Raw genomic sequence first — 8,811 nt, 5'->3', positions numbered from 1 at the left:
GCATTACTAGTCCACAATAAAGAATATACTCAATCCCCTACCATAAACCCGATCAAAAAACCCAATGATGTTCAAGTTGATTTTACACAATACATAACATCATACATTCTTCATTAAACCCTCAATACTATACAGTGCCTTGTGCTGAGCAGAGTCAGTCACTTCTTCATCCCTTGTCTTGCTCTCTTTCATTCCCTCTCTCTAATTACTGCCTTGCAAACTAATGAGGAGGATACTTTGGTTAAATGCAAACAGCAGCCTGGCCTTTAATTAGCAGCCTCTCTGGCTTGTTTTTTGAAAACACAGTGGAAGAGAATAGAGCTTCTAATAAAGACTCAGTCCTAGCTGACATCAAGACAAATAAGGGCCTTGCTACCCAACATTAAAATAGGGGGGGAAATCACTGTTTTAGGGAGTGTATGTATATATAATGTGCAGTGTGTAAGAGACATCTTGTGACTCAGTACGCTGTGAAGTACATCATTGTTTGGTGGAATGAATTAACCCTTTACATCCACAAACGTTAAGCTTCATACCTTAAAGATAAGATTTGATGGTCTATACTCAGACAAAAATATGATGTAAGCAGTGTATTCAAGTATCCTTGAATCTGTACAGCAAAAGCAGACAATAAGAAACATAAAAGGTAGACGTCAGAATCATTTTGTCATGGATATCTTTTTGAGGGAAATCTTAGGCTGTTATAATTCTCTGTTCATTGTTAAAGCTACAAAAATAAGTGCACTATCATTTGTGTATACCCCAAATAATCATAATCCAGTACATGCAGGTCTAGGTAGATAGGCACTCCAAAATTATCCAATACTTATACCCAGGAGACTGCTATTGGTGTCCTGTGTGAAATCAAAAGTCACAGGGAGTTATTTTGACGTACTTTTGTTACTACGACCAGTACGTAAATTACGCAACATACATAGGCTTCATATTTCAACCCAAAGGTCAATCATTTCCTAAAGCTAACAGTAGTTATGTTTCTTGTACTGGGTGGGTTTACGCAGAGGACTCATCAAACATGTTGCTGGACATGCAAAAAAAAACTGAAAGCAGCAATGAACGCATCAACGTGCGTTGGGGGTCATGATAGGTAGCCCGTTACTGCTGCACTGCATTATGGTGACTGTTGGCGAATTGCATGGGGTGTGATTGTGCTCAAATTGAGTTCTTTACACACAGTGGCGGCGCCAGATATTTTCTTTTGGGGGTGCTGTGGGGTAGCTTGACGTTTCATAGAGGGTGCTCAAACATTTAGGGTTTCCCATTAATGTCCCAGGCGCTACAGTTGCATTTTCTACTGCAACACTCCCCACACGCACATACACAGTATACCCGCGACAGTTACAATGAAGGCTCGATAATCAGCTCACGGCATATAGGTGTAAGCAGGGGTAAAGTGCTATTTTTTGTATAAGTGGGGGGTGGACCTAACATAGGGGGGTCCGGGGGCATGCTCCCCCAGGAAGATTTGTTTTTAAATATTGAAATTAAATGCATCAATCTGGTGCACTTTGAAAGCAAAATGAAGAGATCTATGGATACATCTCAACATCCATATGAAACAGAACTGTAAACAGATTTACTTTTTCTTTATGGATATTTTACAAATCACTCCCCTTTTAAACTGTATTCTTGTTTTACTGTCATATAGTATTTCATACCTGTTTTTCATTTATGCTCTTATTTTTTTATACCTATAATGATCATATAAACGTGTGCCTCAGAAATACTTATTTACATTAATCGTGACCAAACCGTTTTGAGACCCACTGAGATCACTTAGACTAAAGTTAACTATCTAAACACTGAGAGAGTCCTTTACTTCACCTGAGCTGAGGTTATCTGAGACTCTCAGTCTGACAGGAAGAGTTCTCCCTCCACAATTGTTGTTGAAAAAGCTCCTTATATCCGTTAGCGTAGCTAGCACCAGATGCTAACCACAACGATCTCTAGTACCGGTGCGCTCTCTCGCGCACGCACACAAAATGGCTCGTGCCACACACACACAGAGCAGAGCTTGAATGAAACACAGAGACACAGAAGTACTTGTAACTGTACTGTAGCATATTATTTTCGAATCAATCCTTTTTCAAATGATGAATTTCACACATAATAATTTCCGCCGGAGCACCCGTGGGTAGCCTCTCTGACGCCGGCCAATCACAACGGCTTGCCCGGCGCCGACTGGCGAATGACAGACGGCCAAGGATCAATCGGTCGAGAGAGGGCAGCGGGTGGTGTCCCGCTGAAGTCACAAAAGCAATATTTGAGGCAGCTGAATGGACCACTAATGAGACATTGGATCCTAAATGATAACAGAATGTTTATGGGAGGTCACCGGAGATGGCTGATGAATAATAAAGGGGGTTGGAGCTTGGTGAGGGCAGGTGAACTCACCGGGCTGTGGTTAGCGCTCAGCTCAGGGCCGGAGCAGCTACAGGCCAACGTTTAGAGGCTCCGTCAGCCTCAGGAGAGGGGCATCGAGTGAGAGGGGCAAACAAATGCCAACAGGCACAGAGCCCGGGACAGCACCTGGCACCCGGCAGGACCAGGGTCACCGACACATAACTGGGATAATGAGACCCAGTAGTATGAAGGGCCGCAAACAACAAAAAATGGCACCAGAAGATGGAGGCATTGAAGCTCTAGTTGTTGGTAGTAATGGAAATGTGCGCTCATATACAGTATAGTAAGATAGTTCCTGATTTAAAATTAGAAAAATTAATTGAATTTTATTAAGTTCATTTAAAGCAATATAGCAACTTATGACACTTTTTAACATGTATGTGCTTCTCCTAGAAGAAAATGTCAATGTGTGCTTGAAAATTGCAAGAGCCATTTCTTTTCAGTGAAGATCACTATAAGTCCACTGTTTCCAAAGCAAAGTCTTTAAATTGTCATCCAAGCTCCAAGATTTTTTTAAGTTATTGCAAATGCTCACATTGATAAGCTCAACTAGCTTTTTAAAGGATAGATCATCTACAAAATAATGTTAAATGTGTTGATTTCTGCTATTTACTGAGGATTCTCAGCACTGCACCCAAACCTTCATACTTGCATCTTATTGAGAAATATTTTCCAATTCAGCTCACACTATTGCTATATTCAGGGGTGCACATAACTGGTACGCAGGTACGCATGCGCGGCAACAATCTGAAATGCGTACCGTCACTTGTGTCACAAAGCGCATTTGCGTACCGACGTACTTGTGAAGCTTTTCCAGAAGGCGGTTAGATCACCGGACGACAGAGTCGGTCTCCGTGTGCACAGACAGGGCTGCTGTTAACGTCGGTCTGTACAGCAGCCCTGCGCTAAAACAGCTGATCACAACGTCCACACGCTCCGCGGTCATGAAGCTCTGACCGCCCCCGTTGGCAATCGCGAAGCGCTGTGCTCCACTATCACCCCCCCCCCTTGACAATCGCCAGAAGTTGGAGTACCAAACACTGACTCCAGGTACTCATCTGAGTAACTCACTGAGAAAGTTGTGTGCACCCCTGGCTATATTGTCTTACACATGACACCTGAAGCAAATGAGCAGGTATGCTTAACCCTGACCGACCCCATGTAACATTAATGAGGGCAGGTGTACTCTTAATAACCCCACTGGAACTGGAATCTCAACCTTTTTGGAAGTGCACACTCCAATTATTATAATGCTGCAATAAAACATAGTTACATGAGTCTGTCTACGGTTAAAATTGCCTCGGAAGCAGAGCAAATGTGTTGCTATATAAAGCAGATTTGTCTTGATTTGGCTGGATGATAGTGAATTCCATTAGTGCCTCCTCTCTTTTAACTGCCTTTTCCTGCTTATGTAGTCTCCCTCCCCCTCCAACCCATTAAAGTTTGCACCCATTTCACAATAAAAGCCCTTTTTCCCCCCCTTCCCCATCCCGCTGCATTAGCCCGCTGACAGATAAAGGGAACAGAGCGTTGCCTTCCAAAGAAAACGCAGACACATCAGCCTATTCTGCTTAAAACATGCATGTGGATGAATGGGTCAGGTGGAGCTTTGCGCGGAGGGCGCTATGTCTTTATGTATGTTCCAGTGTGCAGTCTGCGGGGCTTAACACGCCCCCCCGGGCATCTCTGAGGCTCAATGAAGCCAGCACATAAGAGCCTGCTCCTCTGCTCGCCCTCCTTCTGAGGGTTACATAAGAATGGAAGACGCAGGCATACCGGTGCTGTTGCAGCCGGAGGTGAAAGTAGGCCTGTTAAGCCAAAGGGGTGATGGTTGCATATCTGTGTGTGTTAGAGGAAAAAACAGCTTGAAGCGGTGGGCTGGGCTGACGCAAATGGAGCCACTGCTGGACAGGAAATTCTATTTACTTATTCATAAACTCAGCGCTCGAGGGCTGCTTTTCAACACATGGTGTGTTGGCTTTTTAAAATGTAAAGCAGAAATAATTATCCACACGTGTACATGAGGAATACATCAGGTAACAGGTGAAATGTAGAACACATCATTGTCCATATCTTCTCATTGTAAGCTTGATAGAGGCAACGCTTGTATGCACAATGTAAATGCTTCCTGCACGGTCTTGAGTGACACGACCTCTCCCAGGTCCCCCAGATGCCACGAGGTGAGCCTGCTATGAAACATTGATTCACCTCAGCGGTGCACACGAAGCCTGCACCCCCACTGACCGCCCCTCCGGCAAGCCCCTGTGCAACAACACGAGGCTTTTACCAAAGACAAGAGGACCTCATGAATATTCATGTCACCAACACTGCTGGAGACGCAACAGAATTTGCTGAGATCAGCGCCGAGAAATCCCCATCGTGCGAAAACACACAAGTACACCAGTGCAGTACAGTATGCATGCATGGTGGTGCTGCTATCTCTCTATTTCTCTGTCTTTCTCTGACACACTGCCCGCCCACACACATCCAAATGTCGAAACGTACGCACGTGCAAACGCACAGACTTCCACCTACATGCTTTCATGTTTACGCGGTCTGGAATACTGTGGTCTTCTCCTCTTCATTATGAGCTCCTCCTTCCTAACACAGGATCATTTGTGTGTCACATTTCAGAAGCAAGATGAAATTCAAATGTGTAAGTGAATTATTTGTGATGAATCCATATTTCAAAAGCTGCTTCTTCTCTTTATTTATATCTGCCTATAAAGCGCTCACATGCTAGATTTGCAGCGAGACTGACCTCTGCACAACCCAATGATTGATTTGGGAAGGCGTAGCAGCACTTGGACAAATTCACACTGCGTTCCCCCTCGTGTTCATGAGTCAGTGCTTCCCATCATGTCCTCGCCTGGCTCCGCGCACCACGTGTTCAACACCTGCCTTTCAACTTCACAGTTAGCAAGTTGCTACAGTAGCTTCAACAGTACGGAGGCAGAGACTCTTGATGATAAGAGGAGATGACAGCGCATCTGATGGCAGCTTTTGAGAGTTGTGACGAGGTCGAACCTATGGGCCCAGACAGTGATGAGGACCCTCGTATTACTGCTGTATTCTGTGATCCCCTGGCAGCGCGGCTCAGCTCACAGCTGGCCATTTGGTTTGGTGTTTAAGTCAAATGTGGGTGAGACAAAAGGTCACATTTGGAAATCAACGATATACTGTTTCAAGTTGTCATTAATCTAATTGGTTTATCTAAGATTTATTTCTGAGGGCATGGGTCAGAGGACGGTTTCAACATATTGACTGGATGTGTAAAAAGTGTACTTCCTACCTAGCCTATAATCTACTGTTCTTAACAGTTAATTTGTTTGGTGCTGCTGGAAAGCATTCCTTGAGCTTTAATCATTTTCAGCAGTGTCAGCATTAATATGTGTTACTGTACAAGAGAGATTAAACAATCCGTTGATTAATCTGCAACTATCAATCAACAAGCAGCCACGCTAGCAGCTTTTAAGGCTGCACTTAGCACAGCTGTGCTTTGTCGTCGTGCCAAACGTCACATGCTAACTTTGACAAGGCTAACGTGCCGATGTTTACCAGGTTTGCCATTAGTGAATTATGTTAGCATGCTAGCATTTAAACACAAAGTACAGCTTATGGTGGGAGATGAAAGGTCAAAGAATCATAAATTGTAACTCATGCTAAAGGGGACTTGAATATTACAAAACATTATCGAAACATTACACTAAATACCACAATTGGCAACTTCGTAAAGAAACAAGAAGAAAAGTCAGAGGATCACCAAATTAATTTGGATTCATCTTGTTAGAACCATAAATGGCTCTGCAAAATGTAATGACACCAATGTAATAGTTGTTATGATATATGTCAGGTTACCAAGTGGTGGACCGACATTGCTTCCCCAACATCCATGCTGCGAGCTTGGCTTAAAACAATTGCATCTACTCTGATTCCTTGCATTTTTCTAAGCAAAAATGGCAAACATTCTCTAGTTTTAACTCACATATCAATATTTGTTGCAATTCTTTTTCGTTTGGGAAAGTAAAGGAATACTTTGGAGATTGGACACAAGTTAAGTAATCTCATTCATCTTTAGAAAACTTTGATTCTTCACAATTTCCGTTTATTATTCTTGAATAACTAGTGGAATCATCACCAGGCCTCATCATAAAGATGATGTTCAGCATTGTCATATAGAAGATAACGAGCTGTTGTGACTAGAGTGAGGCCAACTGAGGCCAACCTCAATGGAAAACATGCAAAGATGGTGTAGTATAACTTGTGTAAGCCATTGTTTATGGCCACATCTATTTAAATCTAGGAGCTCTGGTGCAAACCTATTTTAAAGCATGTGTGGTAGACACAAAACAGAGTTTCAGAATGGAGGGAATACAAAACACTGGTGATTACTAATGCTAAATGCTTAATTCATGTTATTTACCCAATTTCCCTTCTTTCTTTCATGGCACACACACATTTCACACTGAATAATTTGTTCTATATCATGAGCAGATGCCATATTTATCGCTGCTAGATTTCCAAATGAAAACCTAAAAAACACATATATCTTAAAAGAAAATAAAAGCAAAAAATCACCAACAACATTATGCTATTAGATCCGTTGGGTTCACAGTAACAGCTCAGAGCGTTATTAAAATTAACATTTGAAAATGCTACTCTATGTAAAGAAACATGAGATCAAGCTATTTCCTCTCTTATAGTCAGTAAATGAACTGCTAAAGACCCAAATAAAAGCTTTGAATCCATGAGCTTCTGTTTATTTTTGGTGGCTACGTCATACAAAAAAAAAGTACATCCTATCTGACAAAGGTGGGCTTCACTTATAAACGTAACATGTCAAGAGGGGCTAAGGCTTAGTGAAAGAGGGTGTAAGAAAGAGAAGAAGTGATGTAACATTAAATAGGCAGGCATAAAGAGGGAGCATAATAGCAAGAAAGGAGAAATAGACTGTACTTTAAAATGCCGGGTCAACCCTGATGGGTCTGTGACGCTGGTCTGCCTCCCTGCCTGCACTCAGCCTCACAGCACTTTCAACTTTTAAACTCTCCCTCCAGTTTAAGGGATTTATTAACGCTTCATCTACTCTCAATGCTGGGTTCACCACAAGCCTCAGATTTGTTTCTCTCCTCTCCTTCTCCTTCGATATGTTCTGGTGTCATAGTACATACTGTATATTTTGATCATAAGGAAATTCAGCATTTTATTTTCAGGCCATGATAAACTATTATTTAATCCATCATTTATTGTATTTTAGCTATTATTGTTGTGAATAACTTACCAACAAGACAAAGAGTCTACAAGCTATGACTCTGTAAGGATTGAATGTGCAGAGATCCTAATACACGCCTTTCTATCAACCAGACTTATTGTAGTTTTATCAGGCCCACTGCATGCTAGTACTAAAATACTTCAAATAGTTCAGAATGGTGCAGCAAGAATCCAACTAAAACTAAAAAAGTACTAAATTGCTAATGAGCAGGGTACCTATTTATTAACGAAATAAAAAATCTCGAAAATCTAAAACTTATCTTTTTCTTAAGTTTCAATTAGTTTATTTTCTAACATTATGTCGCTGGAGGCTTGGTCTCGGCCTCATTGTATAATTTAAGGCTAGTAGATGCATATGAGAATTATATAAACTTAATATTAATAATAATATTAATGTTAACTTGACGTGTAAAAAAACATTGCATTTTTAATAACCCCTTTTTTGTTTGTGTTACACAAGCACTACTATGCGTCTCTCTTTGCCTTTTTTTCTTTCTTTTAACTCAGGCTTCAGCTATGGAGGCCTAATATAGTGTCTATATTCTATTTTTGATTATGTTTATCAGGACTATTCTGTACGCACACAATCTATTGCACGTCCTTCCGTCTTTCAAGAGGGATTCCTCCTTAGTTACTCTTCCTGAGGGTCCTGCCATCCCCCCTGTTAAATGACTATACAGATTGTAAAGCCCCCTGAGGCTTAATTGTGATTTGTAATATCGGTAAAAATTGACTTGTGACATAACTTCACATCAAGTGTACACAATAGGAAAGGCCAGCTGAAGGGACCTCGTATTAAGTTAATGTATTTGTGAATTATGAGTAGAAAAAGTGCATTAACTGATATCATTGTGAGCCACCGAAGTGCTGGATAAAAGCAGCCCGAGGCGGCAATCTTTACCGTCTTTAGACATGGTTCATTTCAGTTGTTGCTTTACTGCACCTCCCCCTCTTTCACTTGAATCCCAGTGGTGCTTGCTGTCCATCAAAAGCCCTGTGTGAGTGATTGAAGTATGCCATTATGAAGAGTGGTACTATTGGTTATAGAACCCAAGGCGTTTGTATTTTTCCATTTAAGTGTGAAGCTGATTAGCAGGTGAGTATATATATAAGTATATT

The sequence above is a fragment of the Trematomus bernacchii genome, unplaced genomic scaffold (assembly GCF_902827165.1).
Source record: "Trematomus bernacchii unplaced genomic scaffold, fTreBer1.1, whole genome shotgun sequence".
Taxonomy (NCBI): domain Eukaryota; kingdom Metazoa; phylum Chordata; class Actinopteri; order Perciformes; family Nototheniidae; genus Trematomus; species Trematomus bernacchii.
This window is presented reverse-complemented; position numbering follows the sequence as displayed.